The 26,865-nt window shown below is 34.8% G+C and overlaps 1 protein-coding gene and 1 long non-coding RNA gene across 3 annotated transcripts in view; one reads left to right on the top strand and one right to left on the bottom strand.

Moving 5' to 3' along the window:
* Sgcz (sarcoglycan zeta) overlaps positions 1–26,865 on the bottom strand; it is a 1,052,781-nt gene that overhangs the window by 242,610 nt on the left and 783,306 nt on the right. The gene's annotated exons all lie outside the window — the stretch shown is intronic.
* Positions 1–26,865, top strand: part of LOC116069170 — a 107,531-nt gene that overhangs the window by 80,516 nt on the left and 150 nt on the right. The window lies entirely within an intron of this gene.

Here is a 26,865-nt window from a genome sequence, read left to right on the forward strand (position 1 = left end):
CTAAATGTATCATATTTAGATATCACAGTATAGAGGTTGATGTGGAATTCACAATCTGGGAGAAAGTAATATGAATGGAGAAACACAATGCATTGAGATTCTAGAAAACAGGACAAGAAGGTAAATAAGACTTAGATAAGTAGGTGTTGGATACTGAATGGAATGTCTATGATTTTCCCTCAGTAAGTGGTTGTAAGTTGAGTACTAACATTATATGTAGGCTAAATGTACAATAGAAATGCTGTTAATATGAAATAATGATAATTTTGCAGTTATGGTGATGTGCATATCTGTGAGTATCCACATGAAAGAAATGTAATTATATCATTCAATATTCTTTGGAGTAAATAAATTGAATGTTTCTTCTGCTCAAGATCATCTCCTAAATCGCTTAAATCCTCCTAGAAATAGAGGTGTTAATGAGGGAGAGGGGGAGGGACTTGGAGATCTTCTGGTAGTATACTGTGATGGAATGGGACAGAAAAATCCTTAAAAAAATGAAAAAATAAATGTAAATTACATAGCATACTGGAAATGGAAGAACTATACACTCACACAGCATGGGCTGAGTGTGGATGTCCACAAGCAGTTCTGCTTCACTGAATAGACAACATTTGGAGCAAACTGATACAGGAGGGCAACAAAAGAATCTGATAGAGTTTTGGAAATATCTGGAAAAACATGAGCACAGACAGTTAAGAAATGTAGAGAGCAAGACATAACACTGACATGGCTCAATACAACTTGAACAAAGAGAGTCATCACTGAAGAGACAAAGACAAAAAGGTCTGGAGTGTGTGGGGACTAACCTTTTAGATGAAGCAATTAGCTTTAATAGGTTCACGGAGAGATTCTAGGTCAAAAAAAAATCTATAGGGCAATAAGAAAAGACATTAAATGTCAATCATTAGCCTCCAGTGTATACACACACACATGTTTAAAAATAGAAATGCACATAAAACACACATTAACCATATAAACAAAGTAAAAAATTGGCAATGTAGAAATAGTACTGAAAATAGGACATAAACCATAAATAAAAATAAAAAACTGTAAAAATGACAATGCAAAGGAAGAAAAATGCAGAGAATAGGAAAGAAGAAGCTTAAATTGTCACTTTGAGGAAATGGATGGACCTGGAGAATATCATCCTGACTGAGGTAACCCAATCACAAAAGAACACACATGGTATGCACTCTCTGATAGGTGTATATTAGCCTAGAAGATCAGAATACACAAAGTACAATCCACAAACCATAAGAAACTCAAGAAGAAGGAAGACCAAAGTGTGGATGCTTCATTCCTTCTTAAAATGGGGAATAAAATAACCATGGAAGGAATTGTAGAGACTAACTATGGAGAAGAGACTGAAGGAAGGACAATCCAGCCTGATATAACTGTCTCCTGAGAGACTCTGTCAGTGCCCAACTAATACAGAAATAGAGGCCTACAGCCATCCATTGGACTGATCATAGGGTCCCCAATGAAGGAGTTAGAGAAAGGACCCAAGGAGCTGAAGGGTTTGCAGCCCCTTAGGACGAACATCATTATGAAGTAACTAGTACTCTCAGAGCTCCCAGGGCCTAAAACTCCAACCAAAGAATACACACAGTAAACAACATACTAAATAGAATCATTTTATGTGCCTATACCTATTAGGTACATAGGGTTTGGTTTTTATATAACTACATAGCTTCAGGTATTTCATAATACCAACCAAATTGGGCTAGTGTACTATTTTAAATATTTTTTTTTTGGTTTCTCTAATAATTTCTAGTCTTTTTTAATTATAAAAAGATAGCTTTTGCATTAAGCTAGGGCTATGTTAGGTTAAAGTTACTGGTGTCTTCCCTAACTGTTTACAAAGACAAGAGAGTTTTGATTTGTATCACTGACTTAGTTCTGTTTATACATACTCCCAGAAATGGCAATTTTACATTATGTAAATTCATTGACCATGGACTCTGGGGTCAATGCTTAGGATCCAATATTAGCTTGCTCCTGTATAAACTGAGCAAAACTCCCCTAAGGATGTGGTATAGAAATTTCTAGTTCAAAAGTCTTTAAGAATTGTAGTGTTAACAACACACTGCATGCCTTGCTGTCCTAGCTGGCTATTTACTTGATAGGGTGGTTTTACCATGGTCCATGACACAGTATTTAAGAAGTGCAAATATGACAGGTAATCCTGCCAGCAAATTAGAAAACATAAGTCCTTAAATACACGAGGGACCTCCAGACTGAGAAGTTATGATTTTAATTATTAAACATTTCTGTGGGTTCTTGTAACAAGATTTTTATGTCCTCCATACTAAATAGTAATTGCAAACCTTTTTTCTTATTTATTATGCTTTTATTATATGGCAAAACATTAGTTGAAATCATCATAAATAAATAGATAGATATATAGATTGATTGATACACATGAGATAGTTAAAGAAACTTGAAACAGATTTATATTAATTCTAGTACTACATTTTCTCTCTAAGAATCAAAGCAACTCTTTTATTTTACTCCTATATTTCCTGAGAAAGAAACTCATTTTCCTTCAAGAGGATCATTAATGTCCTCAATCTCATAACCCTCTTGTCTGCCTCCCATATACTGGGATCAACATGTATGACTCCAAGCACAGATTTAACACCAAGATTTTGTTGAAGGCTAAACAAGTAATACATTATGACCACTATATATTAAATTTGAATTTAAATAAATACCATGGATGAATATTATCTTTGCACATTATGACTTAAAAATGGTATTAATCATGAAAACTATGGAAGAAACATGCATAAAAATTAGTCATCTGCATAAAATTACTGAAAAATCTGCACAATTATGGAAGCATATCAAGTGAAAGCAAACTTGCAGTTGTAAGAAGCTAAACAACAATCTGAATCTGTTCACATACTTTATAGAACAATTAACAAACATTTAGCAGAGCAGCTCCTACTTTAGCTTTGTTCTCACCAACCTGTTATAGGAATTTCTGGGTCCTTATAGCACTAGCATAAAGGCAAACCATGTGTTTTATTAATGCAGTGCCAATGAATTTCTCTCAAACACATTTTTTCTGAAAAATTTGGAAAATCATTATTAAAAAACCCCTCAAGCTCCATTAATTAAAACTATATTTATTATATATATTAAAAACAAAAAATTGAAATATATTCCGATTTGAATTCTGCTTATAAGTACAAATTATAATTAGAGGGTGGAATTTTAAATTTCATATATACATACATTAAGTTCTGATTGTAATATTTTGATAAATTTTTTACTTTGAAATATATATTTTTAAAACTTGAATGAAATGGAATGAAAAGGGAATTATAGTTTCAAACTTAAGTATGGAAAATCTTTTTAAAGAAAGCATACTTGAAGTCTTACAGTAATATTTTATTAAAATATTACTTTAATTTTTTTAATTAATTTTTTTACTTTAATTTTTAAGTATTATTTGATGGGTAATAATATCCTTTTGAGACTAAACTGGAAAATTTTTACATTTTTAAATGGAAAAGTTGTTAAAAATAATAGTCCCTGTAGTAAAATTTATTCTACAATTATTAGTTGATTTAAATCATTTAAATTTATGATTCTATGCATAAGCTTAATACGTCACAATAGAACAGTTCGTAATTGTTCTAGATTAAGTAAATTTATAGAAATTTTATTTCTTATTTTTGAGATAAGTTCCTGGAGATAAAGGTTAATCCTTAATACACTATGATGCTAATGATTACCTTGAATTTCAAATTCTCCTGAATCTTCAAAGTACAGAGCTTATAAGCACAAATAACTGAGAATACACAGCATATAATACATTTGTAGTAACTACACTGATTATTGGTTAAGACACTTGGAATATTCACATAGCTTATTTGTATGGAGATAAAGATTGACAATATATACAATATACAGTACAATATACATAGAGTTCTATTATAAGTGTGAGAGAAAATAAAAAACATAGAACAAACTATTTCAAAATTAGCATTCAGATTCTTTAGAATTATAGAAAAATGTGTATTTGACTAAAATAGCACATGTGTTCTATGTAGAAATGATTCAACCAAACTCAAAATAAATATCAAGCTGAAATTGCTAAACATAAAAGACAGTAAGTTTTAAACTAAAATGACAGAAAGATTAAGTTATTATAATCTTAAAGAAAATGGCCTTTCTAGTGAATGAATTACAATGAAGTGCAGACATCAAGTAATTTGTATATTCAAAATAATTTTCAACTGACATATCTAAACTCACAAAATCTAAATCTCAAAAAATGGAACAGAAACTAACAAAGATTCTAGGTGTACTTGGGAGCCTTGTTGTGATAGTCTCTTACAGATGATTAGCTCTTTAGGTCATGTTTCAATGTAAGGGATGTTACATTCAGGAAGAAGAGATGCCCAGACAGGGAAGAAAATTTCAAGGGGCTGGTATACTGAGGGGGCCTTGGACATAAGCTCTGCAGCCAGTCCCACAACACCCAGAGGAAGCTCTACTCCCAGGCGCTCTGACACTCTCAGGATCAGATGTGAGGAGGGCCCAACATCTGTCCCAACACCAGGAATAACTGGCACCAGTGGGACCAAGCACATAGGAACTCCACCAGCAGAGTTGCTCAGGTTCCTTCCAGTCTCTCTGGGCTGGTTTCCTGTGCAGACCCTGGGTCCAGGCTCAGCATCCAGTCCCAAAACACCCAGAGGAAGCTGCTGCACTCCCAGGTGCGCTAACAAGCCCAGGGTCACAGGATCCCAGAATCAGAGGATCACAGAGACAGTTTGACTCTGAGGAGTTCTGACACAACCAGGATCACAGGAAGGACTGGCTCCAGTCAAATTTAGCAAGGGCAGGTAGCACTAGAGATAACCAGATAACAGGGGGCAAGCATAAAAAATAAACAACACAAATCAAGGTTACTTGGCATCATCAGAACCCGACTTTCCCACCATAGCAAGTCCTGGACACACATCACACTGGAAAAGCAAGATTAAGATCTAAAATCACTTATCATGATGATGATACAGGACCTTAAGAAAGGCGTAAATAGCACCCTCAAAGAAATATAGAACACAGGTAAAGAGCTAGAAGCTCTTAAAGAGGAAATACAAAAATCCCTTAAAAAACTACCCGAAAAGACAATCAAACAGGTGAAGGAAATGAGCAAAACCATCCAGAATCTAAAAATGGAAATAGAAACAATAAGGAAATCAGAAAGAGAGACAACCCTGGAGATACAAAACCTAGGAAAGAAATCAGGAGTCATAGATGCAAGCATCACCAACAGAATGCAAGAGATAGAAGAGAAAATCTTAGGGGCAGAAGACACCATACAAAACATTGACACAACAGTCAAAGAAAGAAAATGCAAAAAGCAAAAAGCTCCTAACCCAAAACATCCAGGAAATCCAGGATGCAATGAGAAGACCAAACCTAAGGATAATAGGTATAGAAGAGAGTGAAGATTCCCAATGTAATGGGCCAGTAAATATCTACAACAAAATTATAGAAGAAAACTTCCCTAACCTAAAGAAAGAGATGCCCATGCACATATAAGAAGCCTACAAAACTCCAAATAGACTGGACCAGAAAAGAAATTCCTTCCATCATCTAATAATAAAAACACCAAATGCAGTAAACAAAGAAAGAATTTTAAAATTAGTAAGGGAAAAAGGGCAAGTAACATATAAAAGCAGGCATATCAGAATTTTGGCAGACTTCTTACCAGAGACTATGAAAGCTAGAAGATCCTGGGCAGATGTCATACAGACCCTACAAGAACACAAATGCCAGCCCAGGCTACTATACCCAGCAAAACTCTCAATTATCATAGATGGAGAAAACAAGATATTCCATGACAAAACAAAATTACACAATATCTTTCTACAAATCCTGTACTACAAAGGAAAATAGTTGAAAAACATCAACATAAGGAGCAAACCTACACCCTAGAAGAAGCAAGAAAGTAATCTTTCAACAAATTCACACAAATTTAACTCCACCTCTTACAACAAAAACAACAGGAAGTGACAATTACCTTTTCTTAATATCTCAATATAAAGATTAATATTACCAACATATCCTAAGCGATTGAAATCCAAAAATATGAGGAATTAGAAATTTGTTGATTGTCATCCAATGGTCTCTCTAATTTGGTAATTGAAGAAATAGGTCCAATATTGGTATATACTTTCAGCTTGTTTGTGACAGTGTCTTGCTGTGTACAACCTAAGGGTCTTGAAATCTTGAAATCCTATCTCAGCCTGTCTATTAGTAGTATTGTTTATTTCATGTTTTACACTATATTATGGTTTTCAGAACAGCTTATATATTTTAAAATATTTATATACCCAAGGGAGTCATAGACAATTAACTTGGAATGTGGCTTGTAGGAAAGAGAACAACAAAGTGAGACTGAATGCTGTGTTTGACGTTTGTAACTCTTGTATCAAGTTTGAAGAAGACTTTATAAGTTACTCTTTCTCTAAGATGAATGCTTTTCCAAATTATCACAGCCAATGAACCAGATTCTTACCCTCATCTAATGTCTGTGCCACCCTCCAAGTAGAACCATTGTTCATTGTAACAGTTGGTGAATGACTTTATGGATAGACTACCTTAATACACACACCATTTCTTAAATGAATATAAACTGTTTCCTGTGGGCTGAAAATAAAGTCACTTAAATCAAATAGTTTTGACCATAGCAGGAAGTCTGTATCCAAAAATCATGCCTACTCTTCATTCTTTGGGGCAGCACAACTGTCAACTCTCAGCTTCAATGGAGTTAAAATCCTTTGATGATGTGAGGGTCATTGAAGTACAGCCTTATTTCAATGATATCCAATGTCTAAAAATTGTTCTTACTTTGGGCTTGTACATAGTGAGAGCCAAGATTTTAAACTCTACTAAATACAAAACAAACAAACAAACAAAATGACTTTATATATTCCTGTTCATTTAAGAAAATGCTATAGTGATGTATTATTTTGAATAGACAGTTAATGTGTTTAGAATTGTTTGAAATTTATATTGAGAAAAACGTGTATTTTCAGTATTGCTGTAAATAAGCATCTACATAACACTGTTACATTGATTGTTGTTTTATATCAAACAACTTTTATAATAAAAAAGCAGAAAAAAAGAGAAAATTTCAAGAGTGGTAAATATCCACCTAAATTAATTATTAAATGTAAGAGTAATAAAAACTAGAGACAAAAAAAATAGGCCAATCAAAATCAAACCAAAACAGAAGTGCACAGAACATGAAGTCTGTTTTGTGTTTGCTAGCTTCTCCCAAGCATGCAGCTGGCCCTGTGTATGTTTGATGTATCCAGCAATACTCCACTGGAGAAAATTGATTTTTTTGAACTTTCTGATAAGGTATCAATTAAACAGTACAATGGGCTTTACTAGAAATAATTTCTATTTTATGCAAATATTAATATATCCCCTAATGGTGCCTTTTATTTTACATATTTAATACTTTACCTGTAACAAGAGAGCTAGAATGTAGATGCATATTACACTAGAAACTATTTTGCATTTCCCTTAAGTCAAATATCCTCAAATGTATTCATTATATCTAATTCACTGTAGGATACTGATACAAGTAAATTTATATGTGGCTGCAATAATTGAGTCATGGCTACTTTTAAGGCTTATATAAAATGCTCAAACATCCATTGATTCTTATGGATCAACTTGGATACTTCTGGAGACAGCAGTTGTAGGTAAATATTCAGCCTTCCAAACTAATATTATGTCAGTACAAAGAAATGAAGACACTGGGTGTTGTAGAAGGAGTAGGATCTAAATTTGAATGAAAGACTGCAAATATCTAGTGGCCTTAAAATTTCAAAGGGTGACATAAAGAACACAGGGTGACCAATCTATGGGAATATTGTCCTAGCAACATGTGGGTGATATGGCAAGAGTTATCATGAACATACTTTTTGGGCTTCTTGGATTATAGATGTCTAGGTTCTTTACCAGTTTTAGTTCTTCATTTTCTAGTATTAAATTGCTACAATAACAATTTCTTACTTCAGACACTGTAAATTAAATCAAAATACTTAGAAGGATAAAAGGCATGAGTGACAAGACAGCTTCCACTATATACAATAAGACTCAGAGGAAAACCTCAGTAAAAATATCAGCTATGCTTTGCTTCTCTTTTTTCTTTCTCTTTTCATGTATTCTTTGGAAATGGCATAAAATTTTATCATAGTTGCTAACTGTAATTATTCTTCATATTTTGTCTTCAACACTCTCTATCATCTTTGTGACTCATGTATTCTGCTTCATGAAAAGTCTCTAAATTAACTCATATCTTCCCTAAGGTTGAAATGCATAACTCAACTTAGAAGTCACTACAATAATAATTCCATAGAAGCAGAATATGGCGATTTGGTCAGAGAAGAGAAAAGCACAAACATTGCCAAGCTAGCAGGAGGCAATGGATGAATTACTAACGTTAGGGAGAGTGTGACAGTTTAGAGAAAGAAACTTTTGCAAAAGGAGATAATTTTTAGAAAGAGTCAGACTCCGTGAGATGAGCAATATAAGCACACCATTGCTGAGAACAGCATTGCTCTCTTTGCAAGGGGACAAAGATTGAATGTGCTCACTCTAATCATGGATAGCAATAGATACAAAAGGAGCCATGTGAGCAGCACTGGTTTTCATGTACAGTCATTGCCGATCATGGGGGACATATGAAATAGTACCATTCAGCATTTTGCTGACCTCATTCTCTTTGCCATTTCTAAGAGGCTGAAGTAATTCATTGAGTGAACACAACCATAAATCAGAGTGATACAAAGCAAGTGCCACAAAGAAGCCTACTGTGTAAATTATAGAGACCATCTGAGGACATCAGGCATGTAATGCTTATAAGTTTCCTAAAACAGGAGAGCTATCTAACATATTAACTACTCTAAAACATACGCATTTGTCAAAGATTCTAATGACTTATAGATGAGAAAAATTGTATTTTGAGTAGATTTAAACAAACTAAAAGCAGACTTAGCACTTATACACAGAATATCTAATTATAGGTGTGCTTAAGATAGGGGAGAGAAAAGGTACAAAAGGAATTATGTCAAAAGTATGTCCAGGATTGGTATTACTTATTTACTTTTCTTGGCAATTTTTGACTCTCTTACTCTTGTACTTTAAACTTTCTGACATTATGAGCATCACTGCTGAGGTCAAGCCAGAGAGACTACCTCCTGAGTAACTAATGGATAACTTCTACTCTCTGTTTCATTTTTGCTGTTGTTGTTATTGGGTTTTTATTGTTTGTTGTTTGTTTGTTTCTATGCAATAACATTTCAAGTTAGAGTAAAACGTAAAGGTAAAAACTTCACTTGGACCTATTTACTAATGATAAAATAACAGATTCTTAGAATATGTTTCTTGAATTGCTTTATAGTTTTTGTGTTGTTTAAATTTTATAAGAACTAAGAGGAATTGGGATGAGTGAGCAGCTGGTGTATATAAACTTTTATAAGCAATCAAATTCATATAGATAATCAAAAGAATGAGATGAACTAGGCTAGGAGAATGTTCCAATATTATTTAGCTCCTTCCTTTGTTTCTCAAGATAGTACCACTTCTTCATTGTTCCCATATTGAAGACAAGCACACTAAGAATGTTAGCACAAAATCTTCAGAATATTTCAGTCTAAGCCATGTACAACAAAAATCTTCCTCCACAAGATCAGGCAAAATTGCCCCTTCTCAGCTAAATGCTGCACAGCTAGCTCTCTCTACTTCATGCAAGTGCATCACCTAACATTTCCACAGCTCAGCTTTGAAATTTCAGGGAGCCACAGAAGCTTACTAATTCCCTTGACTTAGGGACTAGACAGTCTATTCTCCCTGATTCAAAAAGTCAAAAAAGGTCCAGAAAGGTGGCTCAGAAAACAATGCACTTGCCACTAAGCCTGAAGACCTCAGTTCTATCCCTGATCTCTACCTGACAGAAGTAAAGAAGTAACACTTAAAGTTATCCTTTGAACTTCTTATGCATGCCAGTGTGAACACACACACACACACACACACAGAGAGAGAGAGAGAGAGAGAGAGAGAGAGAGAGAGAGAGAGAGACAGAGAGACAGAGAGACAGAGAGACAGGGAAAGAGACAGAGAGAGAAAAGAGAAGATAAAAATAAACAACAAAAAAGAAAGAAATAAACAAATGTATTAAAACCTGTTTTAAAAAAATCAAAGCCAGTGTAAAGAATGATAAACCTTATCTGAGTTGAATCCAGCTTTTGTAGATAACTGAAGAGTTTAAAGTTATTTGAACATCCAGATGCATTATTTTCTTTCTTTTTTTCTCAATTCAAAAAAATAAAAACTTTATGTTGTCATTCTTTCCAGTCTCCCCATCCACAACTCACCATCCCATCCCTCCTCCCTTTTGCCTTTAAGAGGAAACTCCCTCACCCAGCCACCTACTCTTGCCTCACTGAGCTAGCATCCCCCTATGTTGGGGTATCAAGCCTCTACAGGACCAAGGGCCTCCTGTCCCATTGGTACCAGATAAGGCAACCCTCTGCTACATATGTATCTGAGGCTACAGACCCATCCCTGTGGTTTAGTCCTTGGGAGCTCTGGGATGTCCAGCTAGTTGAAACTGTTGCTCTTCCTAAGGGGTTGCAATCCCCTTCAGCTCCTTCAGTCATTCTACTATTCAAAATGAAAACACTATGACCCATGTCTTAGTTTAGTGACTTACAGTACATAAAGTTGCTTCAAGTTTGTGCTATTATATGCAATTCTATATGAGTGTTAATTTTTCACATACATCCTTATAAAGACTAAGTTACAATTTCATAATCCCTGTACTCTTAAGAGAAAAGTCAAGTGACTGCCCATTATTTAAAAGAAAATGCATTTATGAAGCATTAAACAACTCAACAAAAGAGTCTTTTTTGCTCATTTGTTTCTTGATCTTCAAAATTTAGTACTTTTTACATTATTTCATTTGTATAGTGATTGTACTTTTGTGTTATTAGACTGCAGACGTTTCTGACAATAGTAATCATACCTAGCAATTGTATGACACCTGAACTCCAGGCACTCAGTAGAAGATGGTTTAGAAATTAAACGTTCACCACAAGTTGGGTAAGTGCCAGCCTGTATGCCAGTTTTCTTCTATTGAACTTGATATTCTGGCATGGTCACATGTTCACTCCACCAATCCACATAGTTCATTCTCAGTTTATATCAGAGAAAACTGTGTGTAATCTGTCTGTGCAATGGCCATGAGTTCAGTAAAACACTGTTTGTTGCAGATACTTAAGTTCTGAAAAGGGGAAGTTGATTATTTTTCCCTGTGATGTTTTAAACATGGTGGAAACATTATAAAATAAGACAAACATTATCATGTGCTAACTTTCTTTTGTTTGTGTTTATAAAGTATAGTATTCTAATGGATATAGAAAGAAAAAAATAGAGCAGATACACAGATGAATGTAGAAATGATGAATTAGCACACCTAGCCTGAATAAATTTAAACACTGGAGTCTAATAATTTCTAGGTTATTTTTTTAAATCTGTCAATGAGTCACAAAGAGAAAACTCTACCCTTCAGTAATAAAACAACATCCTTTTTATGGCAAATCATAATTTGGGTCTACAGACATAAGCTTCCATGAAGAAAACTCAAGTTTATTAATCAGTATGTCTTCAAATAATATGCACTCTCTTAGAAAATTTGAGGTCAACTTCCCTCATATTTTTTCTTTACAGGACACATTCTTTAAGCTTTGGAAAATATATTTGTGGTATTTATCTCCAATCTGATGTTTAACGTAACTTCAACTAAAAGTAAAACTGTTAATTTTATCAATACATCTGGTTCCTCCCAGCTTTAAAATCATCGGACCAATTCAAGAAATTGGTGTCAATTAAAAGTACTTTGACAGGAATTTAGGAAAAGTAAAAGGGGAATTAGGACAGGTAAACACATAGTGTGCCTAAAATACAGAGTGTAAAAAAAAAAGAAAAAGAAAGCAAAGATGATGGATGATGAGACTAAAATCAATGAATATCAGGAAGAAGAGGCAACAGACAGTAAGACATTGACAAAGTGTGATTCCGGGGTCAAAGAAATATTTAGTTTTGTGCACAGTTTAATCTTTCTCTCATATCATAACAATCATGTTCTTACACTAAGCTTTACACATGGCCACTTATTGGATCTCAGAGACAGCTTAGCATGTAGACATTTGCCACACTAAGCATGGTGACCTGAACTTGAGTTTCATAATCTATGTTGTGAAAAGCAAAATCCAATCTAACTTCCACAAGTTTTCTCTAATCTTTACACATGGGCTAGGGCCTGATCATGCCAACACATGCACACATACACAAACACACAAACACACATACCATATGCAAACATATGTTTAAATATCCCATTTATCTACATTTTAATAGTGTAATTTAATATTTTCATCATACAAATTTCCTATAAACTCAGTGTATGTACAAAACGAGGATACAAATTGTTTGCTAAAATATTACTCAGTAAATGATAATATGGGCCATTTCTATGAAATATTATTTCTTTTTTACTTTTTAAAAAATTATTTTATTTATTTATATTACAGTCGTTGTCCCCCCTCCAGGTCCCCCATCCCACAGTTCCTCATCCCATTCCTCCTTCGTCTTATCTCCAAGAGGGTGCACTTAAATAATAATAACACATTTTGTTAAAGAGACAGCATTATAAGTTTTCTGTGGGTTTCTAGTTTGAGTGAGGTGAAAGGAAAATGTTAAAGGGAGATTCATGCAACCTAAGAAGTATTTTTTCTTCTCAGAAATAATGCTAAGTGATGAAAATGACATTTAGATTTTTAAATTAGGCAAGGAAACTCACACTTGAGATTGTTATTTCAGATTAGGCGTTGTGTTATCTTTGTCAGCACCGCCACTCAGGATCTTCTGAATGTGTTACTATTGAGGATTTGTGAGAACATTTGCCTTTCATTATAAGAACACATATAGATTTTCTGCCTCTCTTTCTTTAGTGGTACATTTATGCTTTTACACTTCTGCACCCGACGTACAATCAGGCTTTCTCCTGTTCTCACAGCTTCACACCTGGCTGTGCCTCTGCTGAGTATATGATGCAATAACAAGCACTCTGACATTGTTGTGCTGTATCAGCATGACTTCTAAATGTTCCTCTGGAGTTAGTCCTGCACAATAGGGAACCCCTACATGGAGATGAATGGTGGGGGACAATGACATCAGTCCATGTAATCTTTTTCCCATGTTCTGTGTGATTATTGCCTCTGTCACTTTAAGTCCTTTGTGGTTTACATCTCGCCAAATAGCTTCTCCTCTGTGATTGAAAGTTCAATCTTATAAGCCAGCTAGTTATTCCTAGCCATGCTCTTCACCTCTGCCCTTTGCTCTAAACCTTCTCTACGAACTTCTACTTTCTTTCTGTCCATCTCTTATCACCACGACTTCTTATCAGCATTATATCTAACTTGCTTTGTCTTCCTTTTACACCTCTGTAATTAGTTTTCTATGTTGAACTATCTATGTAGAAATACATGGCATAGACTGTGTTTCTCAGTTTCCTGTAGTAAATGTAGTTCAGATAACTATAGGAATGTATTTCTCAGTATCAAGGCAATGACAGGATCATTTCTTTACTTATCCTCCCCCCTACTATTTTTATACATATTTCTTCAAGATTTAAGCAGTTAAGTATACATAAGATCTACTACTACTACATTATCTTTTAATTTTCCAATTGTTTTCATTTCCTTCAATATCCCTGGTATATAAATAATACAATCCCACCAATGGTGTTTCAAATTTAGGTGGTAGACTGATATACCATTAAAATACATGACTTAAGAAACAAGCTAGCCTGCATTATGGCTGATTAGTGCATCTAAAAACAAATTAATTCTAAATTAAATATGTTAGAATACTTAAAATAATTCTGCTTTAATTTTTGTAATCATATGAAACTTTAAATATCTGATTATAAAGCCTGTGATTTCACAGTACTACATTATATGTCCCCATGTAGTTTTTTACATAAATTATTAAATATTTCTTTTTAAAATCTTACTATGTAAGCACCTTTACAACTCTAATTACATTGGGGATTTTCTATTTAATGGGGAGTAGGATGGTATGTTTAAATATAGGTAAAAGCAAATTTACACATAGCAGCCAACTAGAATCACCCCTGGATATAGTTACTTTATTCAAGTGAGGAGTTGCTTGTGAAAATGAGCACAAACTGCAGACCAGGTATTTCAAGGATCTCCCTTTGTATAAACTTAATCCTAGTTAAATTGGCCATAGGGGTTCATGTTCCTTCTGATCCTTGACCAGTCCAAGCCAAACTTCCTACACAAAAGTTCAGAATACAATTCCTCCTATCTCTATGTTTCTGCAAGCTTGGTTTCTTCCTCTAAGCAAGGGTAGTTTAGCATATTGTTTCACAGTTATGTCTGATCTAATGTGGAGTCCCACCCAGTCATGTTAACTCCTCTTTTATTAAAATTCTTTGTGGCCAATATATTTTTCTCATTGCATCAACTTATGAAATAGTATCATAAAGCTTTACCTGATTATTATTTTTTGTTTCTAGGATATGCATTCCATGAGATGAAGTATCTCATTGTATTTATTCACTACTGTTGGATTCAAGTAAAATGCCACAAGATTTGCATTATAAACTAAAAATTATGACATGAATGTGATCTATGATTTAGAATCATATGAATATGAGTTAGATTAAACTTATGTTATGAAATGAAGGTTAGAGATAAGAACCCAAACTTTTAGCACATGAATTTTCTTAATATATAGATAAGAACATTATGATTCAAACAATATAGATGATTATACCAAGCTTTATCCATTTATGTAACTATAAATCCATTATGATTTATCTACTCATCATAAAGCCACTGAGCTATATGCTTTTTGAAAATTATAAAATATCTTTTAAGTATTCACACTCAGATATTATACCATAAATTCAAATCAAAGAGATAGTTCATCAATATATCCCTCCATAAGTCAGTAACATCAATAGATAATTCATGTATGTTATATGTTAAATCTATTAAATAAGAATTGATAGTGTTTGAATGCTAAGAACTGAGAAAATTCATAAAAATGAGAAGGTGCTCATTAATTGCTATAAGATCAGTGTAAAATATTTCAGTGAGTTATTCTTTTCCATCTTGCTTAAATATCCTAGAATTTGGAAATATATTTTAAAAATGGAATCTTTACCACACATTCACCTAAGTAGTGTCCACTATATATTTGAAAGACTATCAGAAGAGGCTTCTTGGTGCTCACTTGAACTTGTACTCTCTTACTTGAGCACTCTTAAATCATCTCAGTAGAGAGGTGGTGAAAGATAAGAGGCTTAAGGACAAATGACAATATGAATAAATGAGTGGGGAATGAGAATATTATCTTAAAATTTATTGTAATTCACTTTTCACCATATTTTCAAATCAATTTAATTTCTATTTCAGTAGCCCATCTTGGTTTCAAGTAATAGATTAAAAATAAACAAGTAAACAAACAAAAAACTTGATCTTATCCAAAAGGCTGACAGGCTTATGTAACTAGATATCTGCTTGTAGAAGAATGTAAATTGACCCATATTTATCACACTTCACAAAACTCAAGTTAAAGTGGATCAAAGACCTCAAAATAAAACTGTAAACACTAAATCAAATAAAAGAGAAAATGGGGGATAGCTTTGAATGTATTGATACAGGAAACAACTTCTTGAATGGAACACTGCCAGCTCAGGCACTAAGATCAACAACTCATAAATGGGACTTCATGAAACCAAAAGTTTCTGTAAAGCAAAGAACACTGTCAAGAGGACAGAATGGCAGCCTACAGAACTGGAAAAGACCTTCACCAAACCTTCATCAGACAGAGGGCTAATATCCAAAATGTATAAAGAACTGGAGAACTGAGAAACCAACAAACTAAATTAGCCAATTTAAAAAAATGGGATAACAAAGTAAACAGAGGATTCTCAAATGAGGAATCGCTAAGGATTTAAAGAAATATTCAGCACTCTTACATATCAGGGAAATGCAAATGAAAAAGATGCTAAGATTTACCTTATACCCATCAGAATGACTGGGATTAAAAACTCAAACAGCAGCACATGCTGGAAAGGATATGGAAGAAGGGGAGCACTCCTTCATAGCTGGTGGAAGTGCAAACTTGTACAACCACCCTGGATTCAATTGGGCACTTTCTCAGAAAACTGGAAATAGTTCCACCTCAAGACCCAACTAAGCAGCTCCTACACATATAAGTAAAGTATGTTCAACTATACAACAAGGGAATTTGCTTAACTGTGTTCATAGCAGCATTATTCATAATAGCCAGAAACTGGAAACAACCCGAAGTCCCTTAACTGAAGAGTGGATATGAAAATGTGGTTCATTTACCCCATGGAATTCTACTCAGCTATTAAAAATAAGGGCATCATGAAATTTGCAGACAAATGGATAGAAATAGAAAATATCATCTTGTGTGAGGTAACCCATACCCAAAAGGACATGCATGGTATGTACTAACAAGTGGGTATTAGCCATAAAGTACAGAATGGTTATTCTACATGGTACAATCCACAGACTAAAAGAAACTAAATAAGAAGGGCCCAAGGGATAATGCTTGCATCTCACTCAGAAAGGGAAAGAGAATAGTTATCAGAGGAAATTGGAAGGAGGAAACTTGCTGGAAGATGGGACAGGGAAGGGTAGTGAGTGTGGGGAAATCAAGTATAGAGATAGCTTAGCAGAAAGGACAGGGAGAGTGAACAGTAAGGTGAGGGTGGGGGCATCACTAGGACTTGCCAGAGACCTAGGATTGGTGAGGATCCAGGGAGTCAGTGAGGTACTCTGAGACTTCTACTAGTGAAGAATATGGAGCTTGGAGGTGCCCACCTCCTGTAGCCATGACAGACTCCAAGTGGAGGGATAATGACACCAATCTCCCACAAAACCTTTGACTCAAAATTCATTCTCACTTCCAGTAGTTCAGGCATAAAGATAAAGTGGAGATGAAGGGAAAGGCCAAACAGTGACTGGTCTGACCTAAGACTTATCCCATGATGTAGAACTAATTCCTGACACGGTTAATGATTCACTGTTATGCTTGTAGACAAGAGCCTAGCATAACTGTTCTCTGAGAGGCTCCATCCAGCAGGTGGCTGAAGTAGACACAGAGACCCATAGTCAAATATTAGATAGAGTTCGGAAGTCTTGTGGAAGAGTTGTGGAAAAGATTGAGGAAACTGGATGAGATAGGGACCCCACCAAATGACAAACAGACTTCACTCACCTGGGTCCTTGGAGACTCCCAGAGACTAAACCACCAATCACAGGACATATAAGGACTGAACCTAAGACCTTCATATGCATATGTAGAAGATGTGCAGGTTGGTTTTCATATGGGTCCTCCAACAACTGCATCACGGGTCTGTCCCTGACTCTTTTGCCTGCCTGTGGATCCTGTTTCCCTAACTGCGCAGCCTTGTCTGGCCTCAGTGGGAGAGGATGTGTGTAGACTTGCAATGAGTTATGTACTACAGTGTGTTGGTACACAAGTTGGGGGGGGGGCGCTCCCCCTTCTAAGAGGAGAGGGGAATGGAGGAGAAGCTGTGTGAGAGAGAGATAGGAGGGTAGATACAATCCGGATATAATGTGAAAAATACATAGTGAAAAAAACCTAAAAAATAGAAATTTTAAAAAATTATAATTGATTAATTTACTTAATTTACATCCTGAAGAGTTTCCTCTCCCTCCTCTTCTTCCAAGTTCTACCATGTAAAAGGGATGGAATGACATGCTTCCCACCCTAGAAGCAGAACCAGCTGGACGTGGGCCTTCACAAGAGTTGATGGTTGCTAGGCTTAAGGCTTGTTTGTATAATAATCTACATAATTTAGTTTATGTTCCTCCTTTGGGAGATGTTCTTCCTGCCAAGGTTATTGGGAAATGTCCTTTATGCCAAGGTTAATGACTTCATGATAATTAGAGATAGTCTGAGTTCAGAAGACAGGGATGTATCTAATATCGCAACAAAATGGTAGAACACTATGATGTTCAGGACAGCACTTACAGCTGTGGGAAAGAACCTTGAAAACATGAGTTCAAAAACATGTAATTTTTTTCAACTAGCAAAATATAAGGATGCCATATGAATTATATGAGGGGATTCATATATGTAAAAGAACAAAGGCAGCTGTACTATTAGCCAGTTTGTCAGAAAGATACAAAGGCAGACAGATTCCTGAGTTCAAGGTCAGGCTGGGATAGTGCAAATTTAGGTGAGGCACAGAGGGGCTATGATCTCAGAGCCAGATCCAACCCTGCTAGATTATTGTCTTTGCTTACAAAGAGAGGTAGATCTCTGAATTCATTTGCAATATTAAAAATAAGACTTGCTTCTCTTTTCTTAGGGGTCAGAGGATAAGTTAAAAAAATATAGATTGGCAGGATAATCAAAAAAGGAACCTGGGTTGGAAATTTGAATTGATATGTAAATAAAAGATGGGTTTTAGTCTATGAGAGTTGAGTTATGTTGATGAGCCATCTAGATAGCCAGCAGGAGCAGCACACAAGGCTGTCAGCTTGAATCCCATGATGGTTGTTTTCTTTGTTCCAAAATACCCCTTCCTTAGAGGCCCTCTCCAAGCCAAGGATGGCCCTTGGTCCTCTCATTCCTTCCTGTCACGCCTCCTCTCTCCCACCACATCTACTCCTTCACCCTTTCTATTCAGAAAAAAAGAAGGTCTCCCATAGATATCAACCAACCTAGGTATATCAAGTTGCAGGAAGACCAAGAGCATCTTGTTAAAGTGGTCACACCAAAGATCTTTGGTTCTTATAATCCTCTCTATTGCAATATCAATATCTTTACCTATGGTCCCTTTATCTCTCCTCTGAATTACTATGCAAATCTTTTAATGCATATATTTCCAAATACATGCCTTTTCTATTCTATGTCTGTGTGGCCAGGGCAGAGTATTTTTTTCCTAAATAAATTAACTTGTTTTAGAACTACATCTAAAATTCTTCAGTTATAACTCACAGGTTGTGGAATGTCAATATTTTATTCTTTTCTTTTCTATCCGTACATTATACCCTCATGTTTCCTGAATCTCCATTTCCTTCCCCAGAATATTTCATTGTATAATTTAATTTCAGTTTTTAAAACTTCTTATATTCAGCTAGTTGATGAAGATTCCAGATTATTTATTTCTTGGTTGAGTCTTCCCATGATTTCTATTTAAAGTTATTCTTTCAAAATAGGATTATAGCTCCATGATAGAGTGCTTATATTTACAATGTGAGGCTCTCAGTTTACTCTATACCACTCTATATTTTCTCTTACTCTTTCATATGCATATTTTAAATTATTTCATCTACTGTAACACATATTTAATAGTATGATTCATAATAATTGATTCATTTGTACTTTTTCAAAACTTTTCTATTAGACATCTCATTATTAAAACCATATGCATGTACATATATACATATATATATACATATATATATAACTCTATATATGTAATCAGTATTAGTTAATTCAATATGTAGTAAGGCAAACAAAGTAGCTGAAAGTTAATTTATGGCTCTTACTATAAACTAAATGAAATGAATGAACACATGAAACTTCACCGATATTCAATATATATTATTTTGATAATTCTAAATGTAAAACTAACTATTGTTGTCCCAACAATATAGAAAAGAAAGGGTTGATATTCAGTGAGCCAAATGAATCTTCCAGTAAATATTTTATATTTAAATGTGCAAAAAAGAAAAAAATGTATTTTGGAACATAAGTATGGATATTCTGTTTTATTCTAAATAATCCAAATATAGAAGTGTTTTAAAAAAACAGTTTCAGTTACATTTCTGGTCAAACTGAACACCACTCAATAGAGGGCATTAAACAGTTATAAATCATTAGTTGTTAATCTTAATGATGCTCAGCTTTCCTTCTATGTTTTTCTTCTTTTGACAATTTAAATGTCACTTTAAAAAATAGAAGTCAGCAAGCTTCTGTAATCTCTAAAATAGTAATGATTCCAGCAAGAACAATTACTTTCCTAAGCTAAAGATCATCAGGGTTGTCAATTATACTTGATGGTTTTGTGTGTCAACTGGACACAACCTGGAGTTATCACAGAGAAAGGAGCCTCTCTTAAGAAAATATCTCCATGAGGTCCAGTGGTGAAGCATTTTCTCAATTAGTGATCAAGGAGGGAGGGCTTAACCCATTTTGGGTGGTGCCATCCCCGGTCTGGTATTCTTGGGTTCTATAAGAAAGGAAGCTGAAAAAACTAGGGGAAGCAAGCCAGTAAGTAATATCCTTCCATGGCTTCTGAAACCACTCCTGCCTTCAAGTTCCCATCCTATATGACTTCCCATGCTGACTTCCTTTGGTGATGAACAGCAATGTGGAAGTGTAAACTGAGTAAACCCTTTCTCCCGCAACTTGCTTTTTTGGTCATAATAATTTGTGCAGGAATAGAAATCCTGACTAAGACACCAACCAAACAATTAAACAACAGCAAAATAAACAAACAGCAGCATCAACAATAACAAAACCAACAAATTCCCAAGCATCTTGAAGGAGAGATAAAAAGAGAGTATTTAAGGCATTAATTAGTTTGTTTGAGAGGAGAAGAAGCTGCACAGGTGGGAGATGCCACACTAAGAATAAAGAGAAAAAAACACGATGCACACTTCTCAAAGACAAGAGCATACATATTTATTTTGTGACTGTATTTCCATCCTTGACATCAAGCTGATGTTGATGTAAAAAGTTCAGACACTGATGTGTTGAGCCAGACTTGGCAGATCATGTTGGGAAATGTAGCACCATGAAGGTAGAGTAAAGAGATCAGGGGCTCAAAGTCAGTTCAGGCTATGTAATGTGCGGTATCTTAACATTTTCAGACACATTAATACAAGAGTGAATTCCTAGGGGGTAAACACAGCAAGAAAACAAACCAGTATGTGTTTTTTTTTTTTTTTTTTTTTTTTTTTTTTTTGGTGTACCATGACTTTCTAATGGACAAAGGGTGGTAGTGACAATAATGGATCTTTTGCACCTAGACTTAAATCCCAATTGTGCAATATTCATTTTCTGTAAAACTCAGTCTTTAAGCCCTGATATTTTTCTGTTAAAAACAGTGGTGAGAAAAACAAATATATAAATGATTAATGTTTCCATGCCTTGTTTCATTCAATTTGAAACTTTTCTTACTTTTATGTCTTTTTGTTATTTTTGTGAAAAGAGTTATTTATTTTTAAGATTCTTATCAAAATTTTTATGATGGATAGATTCTATAATAATCTTGTTCAAGCCAAAATATCTATCTCAAGGATAAGTATTTATTTTTGCTTCTTTTCTTCTTCTTTGTTCTTCTCTTCTTCTTCTTCTTCTTCTTCTTCTTCTTCTTCTTCTTCTTCTTCTTCTTCTTCTTCTTCTTCTTCTTCTTCTTCTTCTACTTCTTCTTTTTCTTCTTCTTCTTCTTCCTCCATCTCTTCTTTTCTTCTTCGCCTCCTCCTCATCCTCCTCTTCTTTATCGTCCTCTCTCCTTCTCCCTCTCTTTATTTCTCTCTCTCTTTTTCTTTTTACAGTGCTATGATCATGTCCAGGACATGATAAGCCCATACTCAGTATTGTGCTGCATTCTTAGCATCTAAAGTGATTTTCTTATTTATGTTAAAAACATTGATTCTGTTCATTTTGCTCAAACTTGAACTCTTAAGTCTTCTAAAAATGAAACCTTTTCTGTTTTCTCTACTTTTCTGACCTGTATAATTCTCTTCAGTATTCCTACAAGAACATTAGAGCATAATAATGTGTTGGTGAATATGTATGTAAGGGTGTGTGTATGTATGTGTGTGATTATGTGTGTTTGTGTGTGTGTAAATGTGTGTGTAGGAGCAGTTATGTATGTGTTAGTGTGTCTATCTATATGTGTATGTTCATGCTATGAGTGTGTATGTGTGTCTGTTTCTGTGTGTATGAGAGTGGGAGGGGAGTGCATGTGTTCAGAACTATTCATAGGGAAACAGAATACTTGCTCTTTTTTATTCTCCATTTATACTTCCACAACTTTATACTCTTGAAGGAAAAGTACACTAAATAAATGAACACACCATCCAGACTCATACTGGTATTTGATTTTCTTTTTTAGATCTTTGCTATCTTTTTCTTCAGTCATACTCTGTGAAAGTAAACTGTTTGAATTTACATATCTTGATGCAGTTTGATGAAAATGGTATATTTAATGTTAGAAAAACATGTAGATAAATTTTAATTCAGTAACAGGACTATATTTGTTGGAATACAGACATGCCCTTAGTACACACCTTTAATCCAAGACAATGACATCTAATTGAGGTACAAAGTGAGGCATCAAGGGAAGATTTGACATAAAAAGTATACACTTAACTGTCATGAGAACAGCACAGAAAAGTTATATAAGAGCAGTTGAAGCCAGACAATAAGAAGAAGCCAGACGAATAGAGCAATTGCTAGAGTTAGTTTGAGGCCAAGCAAAACAGTTTAGTTAGAAGCTGAGAGAAGCCAGATTGAATCAGTCAGGCAGGAGAGGAGTTTGAGCCAGAAAAGTTGAGTTAAAACAGCCAGCTAGAATTCAGAGTTGGAAAGATTGAGTTTATTCAGCAGTAAGCCTCCATGATAGCAATTACTTCTGGTGAATAAATGTATAAAAGTTACTTTTACATAAATGTAATTTAAAAATATGAGTCTTGTAATAAAATTTCATACAATACAAAAAAGAATAAAACTATATATATCTATATAATAACTAATATATATTATTTATTAGTAGTAGTTAGAGAGATTGGGGTGTAGTCATCCTGAAATGTTAATTTTCTATAATTTCAGTGAGTGTCAAAGAAATAAAATTCATAAGTTCCTTGAATACTAATGTAAAGGGTAATAGCAAAACATAACTCAAATTTACTCATTCACTTTCCATCATAACAGTTTTTTGATTGCTAGTATGGATGAATCCCCATATGAATATTACATCATTCTAATGTTAAATACTAATGAGTAAAGATGAGTGCAAGGACAACAGACAAAATGTAAAGCCAAGCCACCTTAAATTCAAGCTGTAATCACAAGTACACAGTCCTAAATAGTTTATAACACAACAGAATAGCCAGTGTGACCAATCAGGGCCTAAATGCAGCATGCCTAATGTAAAGGTGCAGTAAAGAACTAGAGAACTATTGTAGTTATTAAAACATTGATGGCACTCAGTCTTATCAACTACTAGGAAGCCTTGTTTCTAAATTTGTCATTGGAAGGTTTAAAATAATTGGTGACTTACTTTGAAATTATTATTTCTAGAAATAATGACTAAAGTAGCCCCTTAAATTAGTAATTCACTTCAAGAAAATCACTGTTATTAATTTCTTAGATCCTTTAATAATATTTGGGAAAATTTTGCTTAATGGGGTGCTTGGAGATTTTACAAAATTATCCTGATACTTGTTCTCTTATTAATAAAAGATTGTTTTTTTATGATCCTCTGAAGTGTAAAAGTTTATAATTTCAAAGAAATAGCATTTGATTCATTTATTCCTTTTGTGTTGATGAAAAGAAAGAACATAAAATAACACCTTATAAGTATTTACAGTTCATTTTAAAACAAATATACATTTTAGTCATATAGTTAAAATTTACATATTTATGGATGTCTTCAAGTTAAACTTTCATTAAATAGACATTCATTAATCATACATTAAATGAACATGTGTATTTCACATATTAAGTAGACAAGCTACACTTCCAGTGTATAAAGAGGAAAGTGGCTGAAAATACATTTGAGTAAGTGATGCACCTCTATCTGAAAAAGGAAAATAATTTGAATAGTCAATGGATATTTGAATAAAGCTAATTGTCATAAATTACTAGAGGACCATTAATTCAGAGAAATGTATATAAAAATAATTTTCTACCGAACAAAAAAATTCATGAACATTAGCTCACTTCTTTCATGAAATTTTAGTTTCTTTGAATCTGATCCTAGATTCTAAACATTTTTTCTTTAACTTTTATTTGTTATTTGTGAGTTTCCCATCATGCACAGCAGTCCCGCTCATCTCCCTGCCCTCTTGTATCTGCCTTTTGTCTAAGTAACCACTGCTCCCCGCAAAAGAACTCACAGAAATAAACACAAGAACAAAAAAATCAGAGCATAAAAAACATCTCATTGTGGAAGCTGTAGTATATTACAGTATGCCCCATGCTATGTCCCCCTATCCATACACCTTCATTTGAAAATATTTACTGCAATGAGTCATTGGTCTTATTTGAGATCTCTGGGTTCTGTGACACTATCAATATTAGGTCTTTATTCAGAACTCCTCCTGGTTATCCTGTTATTACTCTATGTCATGAAGATAACACAGCTTTGGATTAGCAAGACTGGCACTGTCACAGTTCCAACTATTCACAGATGATACAAATTTTGGGATGGCCAATTCAGAGCCCTTGGTCTGGGCCTGGGTAGTAGCTGAGCTAGTCAGCTTTCCAGCTTACCTTTATCTATACCACCAGGGAGGACTCCTCAGCATTGCTCCATCTAGACCGCCTATATTCATGACCCCTGGGCAAGCTATCTGAATTGCTGCAGGAGGTGAGAACAAGGGAGAGGGATCCTAACTTATACCATGACTCCTCAGGACATATGAGTGGTAGGGCAAACTCACCTTCTTCCTATAACCCAACCAGGGTCAGCTCTGCTGTGTTGTCTACATGAGGTACAGAGCCTGCTCTCCTAAGTGCTACAGCTAGTCATGGGTAGGGTTACCTTTCCTGAGCTTTTGAAGCTGTGAGCAGTATTCCTGAGTGCAGGAGGTGTCAAGGATGTGTGTGTGTGTGTGTGTGTGTGTGTGTGTGTGTGTGTGTGTGTGTGTGTGTGTGTGTCTGTGTGTGTGTGTGTGTGTGTGTGTATGTGTTAAATCATATTGTGTTAAATCATATTGGTAGCTGTGCCCCCATGAGTGGGATAGGTCAGTTCTTGCACACGAATGTCCCTCTGGCCAGCTCACCCACAGCCCTGCTACCAGGATCAGCTCTATTGTGTTATGTGGGTGAGGTGTGTAGCATCCACTCTCCTGAGTGCTACAGCCAGTGAGAGATGGGCCAGCTCTCCTGAGCAATATGCACAGTGAGGGTCAGGACCACTTATGTACTGCCTGTTGATCAATAAGCAGTCATACTCATACATGTGCACATACCAACCTTTATACTATGAGGAACGACAGATAGTTTCTGAGGGGTATAACCTACTGAGTAACTGAATTAGGGTTGATAGTGATAGGGTGAGCAACAGCTATCAACTATGTACTAGAGTCTTCTTAAGTTGAAAAATCAGTGCAGATTTTAGGATCCCAGCTGTTATTTATTCCTTCACCAGTATTTTAATTCTAACTGCAGACCATTTTGACTCAACTGCTTGTCACTCTCTCTGATGTGTCCTATAAAGTATCAACCTGCACTTTTATTTTAACTACAGAATAGCCTAAGAAACTCAGATGTATACCTACAATATGTCATTTAAAGTTCAAAGAAAGTTCAAAAGCAATACTTAATATTACTGAACTCATAATTATATTTTAAATGTATACAACTCAATTCCCATGCAAAATATATGGCAAGACAGATGACTTGATTGACAAGTGGCCTAAAGTGGTCACATCTTTATTTGGGTTGTTATTCCCAAAAGACTTGTATGTATGCTTCTGTAAGGACCATAGTTTCCTCTCTCAGTCATCCCGATAATAAAATAATGGGGAAACTAAGGAATATACTTTATTGAGTTGGGAGGAACATATTCTAATGGACAGCTAAGGGACAGACCAAGGACTCTTCAAATACTTGTAAGCAACTTCAGGAAGTAAAAAGCAGGAAGACACAGCAGAAACATTATGCTCTTTTAAGGAAAATATAAGGCTAGCCCCAGTTCAGCATGTGTGAGCAATGCCCATAGATCACAAGGCGATACTTAATCATTCTACTTCATTATTGTGTCCTTGAGTGTGTTATCTTATAGTCTACATTTTGACTTAGGGTAGGTTTCTTTAAGTTGCAATGCAGAACTTATTATACTCAAAGGTTATAGTATTCATATTAAAAGTACTTCTTAAGCTGGTCCTGACAGGGAGAGAGCCCAAAGTCTAAAAGAAAAGGTCCTGTCCATCTGTCCGATTGCACTCGAGGATTTATCTGTGAAAACCATTCATCACAGTGAATGTTCTACCTGGTACATGGGAGGCACACAGAGGCGCCAGATGCCCTCTTGTCCTTTCTTCCCTCTCTTTACCATTTGCTCTTCCTCACTAACGACTGGAAAACAGGAACTCTCTATGTTCTCCTTGTTCTAACTCAGTGGTTCTCAATTTGTGGGTCATGATCCCATTGGGGGTCACATAGCTGATATACTGCATATCAAACATTTGCATTAAAATTCATAACAATAGCAAAATTACAGTTATGGAGCAGTGATGAAATTTTATGGTTGGGGGTTATCATGAGATGAGAAACTGTGTTAAAGGGTCACAGAATTAGGGAAATTGAGAAACATAACTGATAGAGAGCTTAAGAATTAACTTCTGAAAATCCTTCATCCTATGTAGTCATTGATCCTATTTTCTCTTTAGATAACCGCAAGTGTTTTAATTTCATCCTGCTTGAAGATTTTTTTCATTGTATTTCTGATATTTCTTCATTGTTGTACAACAAATCAGTAAA

This window comes from Mastomys coucha, unplaced genomic scaffold (genome assembly GCF_008632895.1).
Source record: "Mastomys coucha isolate ucsf_1 unplaced genomic scaffold, UCSF_Mcou_1 pScaffold22, whole genome shotgun sequence".
Taxonomy (NCBI): Eukaryota; Metazoa; Chordata; class Mammalia; order Rodentia; family Muridae; genus Mastomys; species Mastomys coucha.